We start from the raw sequence: 13,566 nt of genomic DNA on the forward strand, positions 1-13,566 counted from the left end.
CGATCCTAGACATTAAATTGTCACGTGTGTATTAAAATCTGATTACTAAATCGGTCAATGCAAATAGGCATATCTTTTGTCTGCTCATTAAATAATATAAATATAGACTGAAAACACCAGGTTTTAAAGCCAGGACTAAATAGTCATGCTGTGTATAGCAAAATTTATGTCAATCGACAGGTTCATTAAATCGGCATCGTACTATAGTACGGCCTATTGTTTAATACATTGATGTTGTATTATATCGTCATACAATTGACAGCAAGGTCACACGTTGTATTAAAATAAATGGGTATAAATAGAGGGGTATTGCATTTTACAGGCCTCAGGAATTGTGACATCTTCTTCATTGGCTTGAAATATGTTTTTAAAGAAGCACGCTTCAAACCCCCCCCCCCCCCCCCACTCCAGACTGCAGGAGTGTACAGGCTGGACTGTGAGTGTGGCCTATCATATGTCGGGCAGACGAAACGGAGCATTTCCACTCGGGTGAAGGAACACCTAGCTGATGTCAAGCACCGTCGACCTAGGTCTGCTGTCTGTGAGCATGTCATGGATAAAGCCAATCACTCAATCAAGTTTGATAAGCCTCTGGTTCTTGCCAAGGAGAAGCGTTACATACCCAGAATGCTGCGCGAGGCCATTGAGATTAAGAAATATCCAAACTTTAATAGGGAAGATGGCTTTTCTCTACCACCAGCTTGGGATCCTGTAGTCCATCTGATAAAGGAGCAAGCGAGACATAGACTGTGAGACCTTAGTGTTGGATGATGCTGGACATTCTGATGTTTTGAAAAGATGTGTCCCGCCGAGTTTGTTGCCGGTCCCATATTGGGATACCCTCCTACAATTTAGGAGGGAATTAAATCTTCTCGGGTCCGTGGTGTAGGGTTGGAGCCGGCATAGTTTTTTATCGCGTATATATATATATCTTTACTTGAAAAATAATTATAGTGTATAACTAGCCTTATGAACCGATTTTTCATGTACAACCAGCCTTAAAGTTTGTAGTCTATGATTGTTCATTATTTTAGTATGTGGGTATTTTTGCACTTTGTAATTTTTCCTCAGTCACCCGTTGACCACGAACGCTGTAAAGAGTTCGAAACGTCGGGATGTATTATAAATTCAATATACGCGATATAATCCGTTTTCATAGTTTTATTTCATGAGTAACTATCGCGGTAACCGAAGACAATATTAAAAACTAAATAATTAAGCTATGCAGCTAGCTTATGTATGTATGTAGTTCGTAGTTTTAACCGTCTGCACGCGCATACTAGACTACATGCGGGAAAATAAAGAATTCTAGAGAAAACATGAAGTCCATTTTAGTGGTGAACGATACCACACGATACCATGTACAATATATTTATATGTATGTACAAATGTACATAGCGAACAGTGCAGTCATTATCATATATAGGTATGTAATATGGGCATAATATGGGTAATGAATAAGCAACTGCCTGGTTTCACATTACCACAAGTATCTAACGAATTTGCTCTCGATTGATGGACGTTGCGTTGTATTGTAGATATATATATATATATATATATATATACACATAAACACATTTGCAGGTCTATAGATACTATGTATATAACTCGTAGTTAATGGACGGGACTCATACATTTGAAAACCGATTTATAAAGCATCTTGTGTATAAAATATAAGATTACAATAAATAAATATTATAAAATAAGTTTTTATTGGTCTAAAATGTAGGTATACATGTTATTTGAACATACACAGAAAAGCTAGCAATTATCATTGGCAGGCATTACCCGATGATGTAGTCCACTATCCATATCACGAACATTTTAGGAACGGTTTTAACGATTATAAAAACAAGGGGATTAAGTATAAGCACTTAGACTTTACGGAAAAAGGGGGAAAGGAAAAGGGATTCAGGTATCAGACTTACAGGACCTATCGATAATACAGTAGAGAAATTGAAGATTACAAAAGTCCCAAGTGGGGTAAGTTATAGATCTCGGAGTCTTGGAGATGTCCACCCAAGGCAATGGTACCAGCGCATTCATAGAACGTTGGGTATGTAATTATGTATTGTTATGATTAACTTAGTTCTCGAAAAATAAACAAAGGAAGGGATGTAGTGTATTGACCCTTCGAGCGCTTACGTCATGGTGACGTCACTGACAGTTAGGGTCAGTCGATATTATGCCGTGAGCAGAGCCGGACGTACCGCGTGATGTTTGTGTTGGCGAATCGTTGGAAATACATTACATCGTATGACATACTGAGGTAAATACAGTATATTACACTACCTACTAATGCTGAAAGAGCTATGTTATGAGGTTATGTAGTAATACATTAAATACCTAGATCTTGTTTCGTTAAATACAACAAAATCCGCTGCTTTAACTACCATATTTATTTACAGTTAAATATTACTTACATCGAAGTGGTCTTCGTACATAAAAACATTTGTATGCGCTAAAATGCTCCTTGGGTCTCTTCGCGCTAGTTTTAACCACATTTTTCTTTTTTTGGGATTCATTGGAACGGAAACAAACAATTTATCTGGATTTTTTATAGTCGTACTTGAACATTGCGGCACTATACACCATTTATATACCATTTTACAGTGAAATAATCAATTCAATGCACATAAACCATAAGATTTACTAAGGTCATTGACCGAGTTTACTCGCGTGTGACGTCACACGTGTCACGTGATTAGCCCCTTTGCAAAAACAGCGTTTAAGGCGCGTTCAAAATAAATAAACTTTAACATTGTTTTTTTTTATATTTAATACAGGAAATTTCACGGAAATATCAATGTAGTGTAATTATTAAGTCATAAACAATCAATTAAAACCATTTTCAAAAATTAGTCAAATAGCCTATAAATACAAATATAATAGAAAAATTATACAGAAGCAACGTCCTTATGTATATATTTTCACAGAAAAAAGTAGTAAGATTTGCTTTGCCGCCGTTTTATTTTTAACCGACTTCAAGATTTCAAAGGAGGAGGTTCTCAATTCGGTTGTTTTTTTTTTTTTTTTAATGTTTGTTACTCCATAACTCCGTCATTTCTGGACCGATTTTGAAAATTCTTTTTTTGATTGTAAGTATATACATACAGATTGGTCCCGTTTTTGTCAAAAAGCAGTTCTGATGATGGGATCCATGAGGAATCGAGGGAACTCCTCAAATGTTAAAGGCATACATATAGTGATTTTAGTATTTTCATCAACAAATCAAGCACTTACATTTAAAAAAGTGACATTTGATGAAGTGGAACTGCTGATGATGATCAGAACGGAACTCTTCAATGACGCATAGTTCACGTTTGGCGATTTGTCCTCTTCGTTATGTTTGTTAAGCAAGTTAGGTTTTCAAGAAACATTTTTGCCAAGCTCGAGTTCTGATGATGGGTTCCATGAGGAATCGAGGGAACTCCTCAAATGAGAAAGGCATACATATAGTGATATTTGTATTTTTATAAACAAATCCAGCACTTCCATTTTAAAAAGTGACATTTGATGAAGTGGAACTGCTGATGATGATCAGAACGGAACTCTTCAATGACGCATAGTTCACGTTTGGCGATTTGTCCTCTTCGTTATGTTTGTTAAGCAAGTTAGGTTTTCAAGAAACATTTTTGTCAAGCTCGAGTTCTGATGATGGGATCCATGAGGAATCGGGGGAACTCCTCAAATGCGAAAGGCATACATATAGTGAATTTTGTATTTTTATAAACAAATCCAGCACATCCATTTTAAACAGTGACATTTAATGAAGTGGAACTGCTGATGATGATCAGAACGGAACTCTTCAATGACGCATAGTTCACGTTTGGCGATTTGTCCTCTTCGTTATGTTTGTTAAGCAAGTTAGGTTTTCAAGAAACATTTTTGTCAAGCTCGAGTTCTGATGATGGGTTCCATGAGGAATCGAGGGATCTCCTCAAATGTGAAAGGCATACATATAGTGATTTTTGTATTTTTATAAACAAATTCAGCACTTCCATTTTAAAAAGTGACATTTGATGAAGTGGAACTGCTGATGATGATCAGAACGGAACTCTTCAATGACGCATAGTTCACAATAGGCGATTTGTCCTCTTCGTTATGTTTGTTAAGCAAGTTAGGTTTTCAAGAAACATTTTTGTCAAGCTCGAGATCTGATGATGGGATCCATGAGGAATCGAGGGAACTCCTCAAATGTGAAAGGCATACATATAGTGATTTTTGTATTTTTATAAACAAATCTAGCACTATTTTAAAAAGTGACATTTGATGAAGTGGAACTGCTGGTGATGATCAGAATGGAACTCTTTAATGACGCATAGTTTACGTTTGGCGATTTGTCCTCTTCTTTATGTTTGTTAAGCAACTTAAGTTTTTAAGACATATTTTTGTCAAGCTCGAGTTCTGATGATGAGACCCACGAGGAACCGAGGGAACTCCTCAAATGTGAAAGGCATACTTATAGTGATTTTTGTTTTTTTGTCAACAAATCCAGCAGTTACATTTAAAAAAGTGACATTTGATGACTGATAATGATCAGATGGAACTCTTCAATGACACATAGTTCACGTTTGGTGATTTGTTCTCTTCCTTATGGACCCAGACCTAAACATGGACCCGGACTCGGACCCGGACCCGGGTCTGAACATGGACCCCAACTCGGACCCGGACCCGGACCGAACTCTGACCCAAACTTGGACCCGGACTCTGATCCGGAACCGGAAATGCTACTAGAAAAGTGGGTTAGGTGGGTGGTTGGGTTTTGATCTGCGATTCTCACAGAACAGAACTGCTATCAGAAAAGTAGGTTAGGTTAGAGCTGTGACCCTTACAGAAACGAAATGCTATCAGAAAAGTAGGTTAGGTTAGGTTAGAACTGCGACCCTTACAGAAACGAAATGCTACTAGAAAAGTGGGTGGTTTTACCTCCTTTTCTACATTATTAGGCAAAAGATGCTGCCTTTTTTATTTCATTGTCTGGAATCTAAGAGTGCACCATCAACAATAAGTGAACTTTCAGCGGCATCCCCCATTGAAGTCGGTTTTTTTTTTCTTAAAAATTATTTTAATTAAAAATTGAAGTGTATTTTTCTGCTGAAAATACGCCAACCTATTTGAGACACCTAAATAGTCGCGGTACCAACATTATAATAATAAGTACTGATCATCTGTTTGGCTGTTTAATGGACCTATGCCTGCATTTCATATGGCCACTTCAACTTTTAAAAAGTTTGGAACTCGACAAATAATGGAATTTGTATGCAACATTGCAGTCCCGAAATCAAGACTGCAATGTTTTTAACTTTTTAATTTTTTGACGGACCATGAACTACGCACTTCGCGACCTACTTTTTAACCGGCAACGTCGACTTTGCCGTCCATTTTTGAGAAAAATATATATACACGAACTTTTCTCAAAAAAAGTGGTTTTTCTTTGTTTGTAGCTCCTAAAGTATACATTGTTTTTATTATAAATAATGTAGTAACGAATCATAATATATTTAATAACTTTTCGTTTGATATAGCATGTACGTACGTGTATATATGACTCATGGTATAGTTATAATTTTGATTTTGCAAATTACGGTAGTGGTCACATGTATGACGCCATTATTTGTCACTCGGGCACTATAGAGGTTGTCTCCCAGCAGTTATATAATACTTTTTATATTGTTAACAACATACTAGAAGCTTATACAGATTATCCTGAAAATGACCAATTTCGTTTTTTTTATCTTTAATGCATATTTGTTCTAGCAAATACCTACATTTTGATGCATAATTTTCACATTTTTTGTCTGATTTTGATTATTTTGATATCACTGCGTAAGGCTTGAGACATCAGCTTTAATTTTGTAATACACTGCTTTAACCTCCGACTTTTGGTTTAGTTGAAAAACCCAAATAAACGAATATTTTTTTTCATCGTTCTGATTTATTTTTTAATTTCTCTTAAACTATTGCATATTTTGGTACATAGTGTATTAGTGAAATATATAATATTTTATTGGCTTTCGTTCAATACCCCACACGTGTATGTGCAATGCATAGTTTTGGTGCAATCCATACTATATATACTATATACTATATATATATATACTATCCATACTAATATTATAAATGCGAAAGTCTGTCTGTCTGTCTGTCTATGTGTTCCCTCTTCACGCTTAAACCGCTGAATCGATTTAGATGAAATTTGGCATAGAGATAGGTTGAGTCCCTGAGAACCCAGGTAGCAAAATGACGTCAAATGACGTCAGGGACGTCATAATGACGTAATAATGCCGTCATTATGACGTCGCTGACGTAATTTTACGTCATTTTGCTACCTGGGAATGTCCATAGGATAGTTTTTATCCTGAAAATCATCCCATAAGAAAGTTAAAAGCGGGGTGGAATTGAGATAATTAATGAAGTGTCTGCTAATTTGTGTGCATAATATGCTCAAATTGAATAATTGCTATAAGATTTTCTCCAGGCGCTATTCTTACTCTAGCTGGGGTTACTAAGTCCACGCAGACGAAGTCGTGGTCAAAAGCTAGTAACTATGTAATATTATAATATAATATATATAGTATTATAATATAATATATTATATCCATACTAATATTATAAATGCGAAAGTCTGTCTGTCTGTCTGTCTGTGTGTTACCTCTTCACGCTTAAACCGCTGAACCGATTTAGTTGAAATTTGGTATACAGATAGTTTAAGGCCCGGGGAAGGACATAGGATACTTTTTATCCCAGAACTCACCCCTCAAGGGGGTAAAAAGGGGGGTGGAAATTTGTATGGGGAATCAATAACCGCTCAACCGATTTAGATGAAACTTGGTATGGGGATAGTTTGAGCTATGGGAACGGATATAGAATAATTTTATCCCCGAAATCATCCCTTTAGGGTGTAAAAAATGGGGTGGAAATGTATAGTGTGGACCAATTTGGGGGTGAAAAAAGGATGTATTAAAAAGCAGCTTTGTTTAAGAATTGAGGTACCCAAATTACTAATTCCACGCAGACGAAGTCGCGGGCAAAAGCTAGTATTATAAATGCGAAAGTGTCTGTCTGTCTTTCTGTCTGTGTGTTCCCTCTTCACGCTTAAACCGCTGAACCGATTTAGATGAAATTTGGCATAGAGATAGGTTGAGTCCCTGAGAAGGACATAGGATAGTTTTTTCCCAAAAATCATCCCTTAAGAAAGTAAAAAGCGGGGTGGAATTGAGATAATTAACGAAGTGCCTGCTAATTTGTGTGCATAATATGCCCAAATTTAGATTGCTATGAAAATTTTTCCAGGCGCTATTCTTACTCTAGCTGCGGTTACTAAGTCCACGCAGACGAAGTCGCGGGCAAAAGCTAGTATGAAATATTCGCACCGAGGCGGGAGTCATTTTGATGCCGCTGAAGTAGATGGCCGGCGCCGCTGTCTCCCGGCAGTTTTGGAGACCCAGTACCATGCCCAACAACATACTAAAAGTTGAAAGCGGTTTCCGGATCTTAACTATATTCCCATATGTGCCATTTTCAACCAAAAGGGTACTTATTGTCGGTTGTTAAAAAGGCGCTATTTCCATACAGCTTCAATTCGAAATCAACCTTATCGAGAAGCGAATATAATATTATTATAATAAAATGAATCATCAATACTAACTGACTACCATGGCAAGACAGACCTAGCAAATATTAAGAGCCCGGTTACGATTTTAGTCGCAAAAATGTAAAGTTGATAGATTTCTTCTGTGAAATTGTACACCTTTTGTTACCTAATTGAAATAACAAGTACTGGTTTCTATTAGCACGACTTCTTATCTCTAGGTTTATCAGATCAATTTTTTGAAAAAAGGCTTACAGAACAGAACTGCTATCAGAAAAGTAGGTTAGGTTAGAGCTGTGACCCTTATAGAAACGAAATGCTATCAGAAAAGTAGGTTAGGTTAGGTTAGAACTGCGACCCTTACAAAAACGAAATGCTACTAGAAAAGTAGGTGGTTTTACCTCCTTTTCTACATAATTAGGCAAAAGATGCTGTCTTTTTCATTTCATTGTCTGGAATCTAAGAATAAGTGAACTTTCAGCGGCTTCCATTGGTCGGTTTTTTTTTTCTTAAAAATTATTTGAGATATTGTTAGGTTTTTTTTTTTTTATGAAATAGGAGGCAAACGAGCAGACGGATCACCTGATGGAAAGCGATTACCGCCGCCCATGGACACCCGCAACACCAGAGGGGTTGTAAGTGCGTTGCCGGCCTTTAAGATGGGAATACGCTCTTATCTTGAAGGTTTGAAGGTCATATCGGTCCGGAAATATCGCAGGCGACAGTTCATTCCACAGTTTAGCTGTGCGAGGCAGGAAGTTTCTAGAGAAACGCACAGTTGAGGACTGCCAACCATCTAAGTGGTGAGGATGGTAATGTTGTCGCGTAGGGCGATGGCGAAAGGAAGCTGCAGGGATTAATCCGAACAATTCCTCGGAGCACTCCCCGTTATACACGCGATAGAAAATGCAGAGCGAGGCCACATCTCTACGCAGCGCCAAGGAGTCAAGCCGTTCCGAAGTACGCTGGCAGTCGACAATTCGAGTCGCTCTTCGCTGGATGCGGTCCAGAGGGAGAAGCTGGTATTGGGGTGCCCCTGCCCATAGATGAGAACAGTATTCCATGTGTGGGCGAACCTGCGCTTTATACAGCTGTAGGCGGTGGGCCGGCGTGAAATACTGTCTCGATCTGTTGAGCACACCGAGCTTTTTTTAAGCCAATTTGGCCTTACCCTCTAAATGGCCGCGGAACTGGACTTCACTCGAAATGTCGACGCCGAGGATTCCGATACTGGCTGCGGCAGTCAGGGGAGTGCTCTCAAAACGAGGTGATACGACAAACTCTAACCTTTTTGCGGTAAACGCGCAAACCTGTGTCTTGGCAGGGTTAAAACGGACTAAGTTTAGTCGACCCCATTCAGAGATTTCTTTTAGGGAAGTCTCAATTTCAGACACAAGTTTGTTCCGGCTCTCGATGACGTTTTCCCGAGAGATATTGGTGCGGCCGGTGTAAGAGGCATCACCCGTACTATCATCAGCATAACAATGAATTCCGCTGATTTGCAGCATGTCATTGATATGCAGAAGGAATAGCGTGGGTGATAGCACACAGCCTTGGGGGACACCAGCATTCACAGACATGGAGTCTGAGCATTCGCCGTCAACTACGACCTTTATGCTTCTGTCTGCTAGAAAGCTACTGACCCATACACATAATCTCTCGGGAAGCCCATAAGATGGTAGCTTCGAAAGAAGTGCCTTGTGCCAGACGCGATCGAAGGCCTTCGCTATATCCAAACTAACAGCCAATGCTTCACCCTTTGTCTCGATTGCCTGTGCCCAACGATGTGTCAGGTAGACTAGAAGATCACCAGCCGAGCGGCCTCTACGGAAACCGTATTGTCGGTCACTAAGCAACTGGTGGTCCTCTAGGTACCGAAGGAGCTGGCAGTTGATAATGGACTCCATTATCTTCGAGAAAAGGGAGGTTATAGCTATTGGCCTGTAGTTGGATGGATTTGAGCGGTCGCCTTTTTTAGGGATCGGGTGCACCAAGGCTGACTTCCACGAGGTCGGGACTACGCCGGAAGAGTAAGAGAGCCGAAAAAGACGCGTTAAGACCGGTGCCAACTCGGGAGCACACATCTTCAGCACAACCGCAGGGATTCCATCGGGCCCACTCGACTTATGAGTGTCGAGGGAAAGAAGTGCTTTGCGCACCGAGCTTTGTTTGAACCGGACATCCGGCATATAGCTCTCGCACCGCGGTATGGTCGGCGGCGCGTTTCCCCCGTCATCCAAAGTCGAGTTGGACGCAAAGAGTTTGCCCAGAAGATCGGCTTTGTCTTTTGCGTCGTGGGCCAATGAATCATTCTCCGTGTGCAGAGGTGGAAAAGATGGCGTGCAGAAATTCCCCTGGATAGCTTTAGGTAAATCACATTTTAGCTTTTGTCCCTATTCACCCCGGTTGACGTTACTTATTTTGTTACATTGTTTGCGACAATAGGAATATAGTCAATAGAATGTAGTACTACTAGTACTATTATTTATTCTGTGATATAGTTAACGTCTTTAGCCCCCTCCAGACTATGTGCGTGAATCGCGGCGCGACTTCGCGGAGAGAACACATCGCGACGTTGACGTATGACTCCACACTCGCAAACTTCACTGCGATTTCGCAGATTGGTTCGCGCCAAGATGGCGGAAAAGCATCAGCTGCTAGAGTTTAACTGTCATTTATCTGCAGCATCATACGTGCTGTAGCTATTTTTCCATTTAGTTTTGTTGTAAAACCGTCCTTATATAATATAAAGCCTGTCCAGGAATATATGATCGCCATGTTGCGGAATTTCACTGGAACTAATCTTTTCATACTATACTGAACTGTCAGTACTGTCACCCTATACAAGAGACCAGCGGCCTCTTGACAATGATCATAATATATATTACTGGTCAGGCTTTAATTATTATTTATATCGGGCTGTCATAGGCAAAGAATATAATACTCACTAGGGTCATAGGCCCCTGCGACCGCGCGCGCTCTGGAGCCCGTTGGTGCTGCCGCGCGTAGGGACGCGACGCGTTTGCGCATAATGGCATGGAAATCGTTCGTGTCTGCCTCCGCGAACATCCCCGAAACACTGCAGTACCGCGGCAGCCCCATCAGCATCCTGAACGTGTTATTGTAGAGGACGCGCAGCGCACTACGCGTATAAGCTTTCTTCGTGCAGTTGATCCACTGGCTGCAAGTGTAAAAAGTTTGGCAATATGATCTGAACAAGGTTAATTTAACACTTGTTGTGCATTTTGCAAACGTGAGAATCAACATGTTGCTTCTCACTGATAGTGCCTTGCGCTCCCTCTCCACTGAACGCCCCCTAACATGACTGGTGATACGTGGTACTATGCTGTATGTTTTTGTGCCGGCTTATATAATAAACCGACAGAAAACGGGAAACTAGGCGCGAAGGCGTGAACAATTTGCGAAATCGACGCCACGTTATGTTCGCGGCTTCGAGCCGAAATTCGCGCATGAGTGTGGAGGGACCTATACAGTTTCCATTCTCTGGAAGAGGACACTGACCTCTGTAACACAGGTTTTTACCTAGCTCAGAAGTCAGGGACTTCAACCTCGGACTTCAACAAAAATATTCTGTCAATAAAAATATATTTTATTATTATATTTATTTATTATTAGCCCATAAATCTAAAATCCGTAACAGACTACCGCACCGCACCGCGACCTTGGTGCGGTCAAAATACCTCTTTCTCGCTCTAATCGCTCCTGGGCTATAACCGCGAAAATCGAAGTTCGCAAATTGCGGGAATTTTTCTCTGTCACTCTAATTACGCCTTCATTGGGATAAAAGAGAAAGATCCCCGCAATTTGCGAATTTCGGTTTTCGCGGTAGCCCCTCTGTACACCATGGCCTAGTGTAGGCCAGTCCAACTAGTCCAAGGGACGCATTTATGTGTTAGAGGAAACAAGTGATATTGCTATCTCATTCCACCGCATAGCTGCGTCCCTTAGACTGGCCTACGCTGGCCATGGTGTACAGGAGCCATAACTTATAGCTGCGACCTTATAACCAAACGGGTAGCCATTAACAGGCGTTCCCCTCTTGTCGAAAATAGTCGGCCAATGGTCATACACAATGTATGGAATGGACTGACGTTTATCTGACATGGCTATTTTGACGTTACGTATACAATTGGCAGACTTTTTTGTACAGCAAATTACAGACAAGGCGTCTCCGTTGGTAATACCCTCCAAGGCTGCGACCTAGCACGGACGGCGACCACCACACCAAAGAGTAGTCTAATATATCACCACACACTATCGATACGTGCACGCAGTAGTCTGTTACGGCTTTAAAACTGGTGATTAAGGGTATGCGCGCACGAGCAACTTAGTCGCCAGGCGATTTATTTGTCTCTACGACAAATAAATCGCCTTGCGACAAGTTGCTCTTGATGCGCGCACGAGAGCGACTTTCCTGTCCGCAACTATTTTGTCTCTCATATCAAGCCTATGGGTAAGTATGAAAGTGCGCGCATGTAGCGACGTGACATGGACGTGACAAACGGCAGACTTTCTGAGGGCCTACCGCGAACCACGTTCGACGTGTTGCCTCCCTGTCACACTTACATACGAATTTACAAGTGCGACAGAGAGGCAACACGTCGAACGTGCTTCGCGGTAGGCCCTCTGGCCGACCGGCGACTTATTTGTCGCCCGTGCCGTGCGCGCACTTGCATTAAATCCAATAGGGAAGGAGACAGTTTCGTCGCGGGCTTGTCACCTAACCCGCAGACAAAAAAGTCTCCCGGGAGTCAGTCCCGGGCCCATAGACTTGATGTAAGTGACAAAATAGTCGCTGTGACAAAAGTTGCTCGTGCGTGCATTGCATACCCTAAATTGGAGATTTGATCATCCCGTCTGGAAAAGCCTTAAGGGTAATCAGGGTGACATTGGACCATCGAAGGTTGTTTGGTGCAGTTCAGTGTTGCCAACTTGGCATAATTGGTGCTAGATATGGCATAATTTAACACTCTCTGGCATCGAAAATTTCCATTTAGCCACAGATTATATAATAGTTCTTACGAACAGATACTTATCTCTCAAAGAAAACGCAAATACCTACCGTTTTGATACCTACAAAAAAATACAATGGAGTGACCTTCGACGGTCCGCTCCCCGCACCGCGCGCACCGGCACAACGCTAGGGTTGCCGACGCTTAGAAATGATAAACACCAATAGGCATTTATCATTTCTAACAGCAGAGTGAAATAAAATGAAATCTAAATCTTAAATTATGTATTTTAGTCATTCATTCATTTACAACTGTTTTACTTTGTAACTATAAATTTGTCGTAATAAACACTACATGTTTAATGAAAGAAATTCAATAGTAAGTACCTACGTAGCTTGTAACTATCGTAAAAATTGCAAGTGCGGCGCGCGGTGACGTGCGTGCGTGAGCGCGTGTGGCAACCAACTGGCTTGCTTTTCTACCGTGAACGGGAGGCGATTCGTAGGTATAAATCCGAGCTCGCGCGGAGAGTTCCATAGGCCTGATTTAGCATCTGGCATCTTTTTTAGCATAATTTAGTGAATCAAGTGATTATGTCCCTAAGCCAAGTTTGAAACCTACTTGGCAGTGATAGACAATCCATGGCACAACCGTCAAAGGAAATTTTATACATACGAGGAATTATAATAAGCCGTAACAGACTACCGCACCGCACCGCGACCTTTTTTCATACGCGTTACCAATTAAATTGTCAATCAGATTGTGCGAAAAATTGTCTCGTCTACACCCACTAATCTTTTTGTGTTATCTATGGTATAGTCAATGTCAATGTCATGCATAGACCTAGCATTACATAGACCAGCTATACGCGTGCGCCCGTAAGGGATAGACATAGATGACGTCATAAACGTGGGGATACCATATTGGTAAAATTTACCCCAATATTTGATATCACGTTGGGGCGATTACCCTGGAGGCAAAGTTAGCTTGTTTGACGGT

This window comes from Cydia strobilella, chromosome Z, assembly GCF_947568885.1.
Source record: "Cydia strobilella chromosome Z, ilCydStro3.1, whole genome shotgun sequence".
NCBI lineage: Eukaryota > Metazoa > Arthropoda > Insecta > Lepidoptera > Tortricidae > Cydia > Cydia strobilella.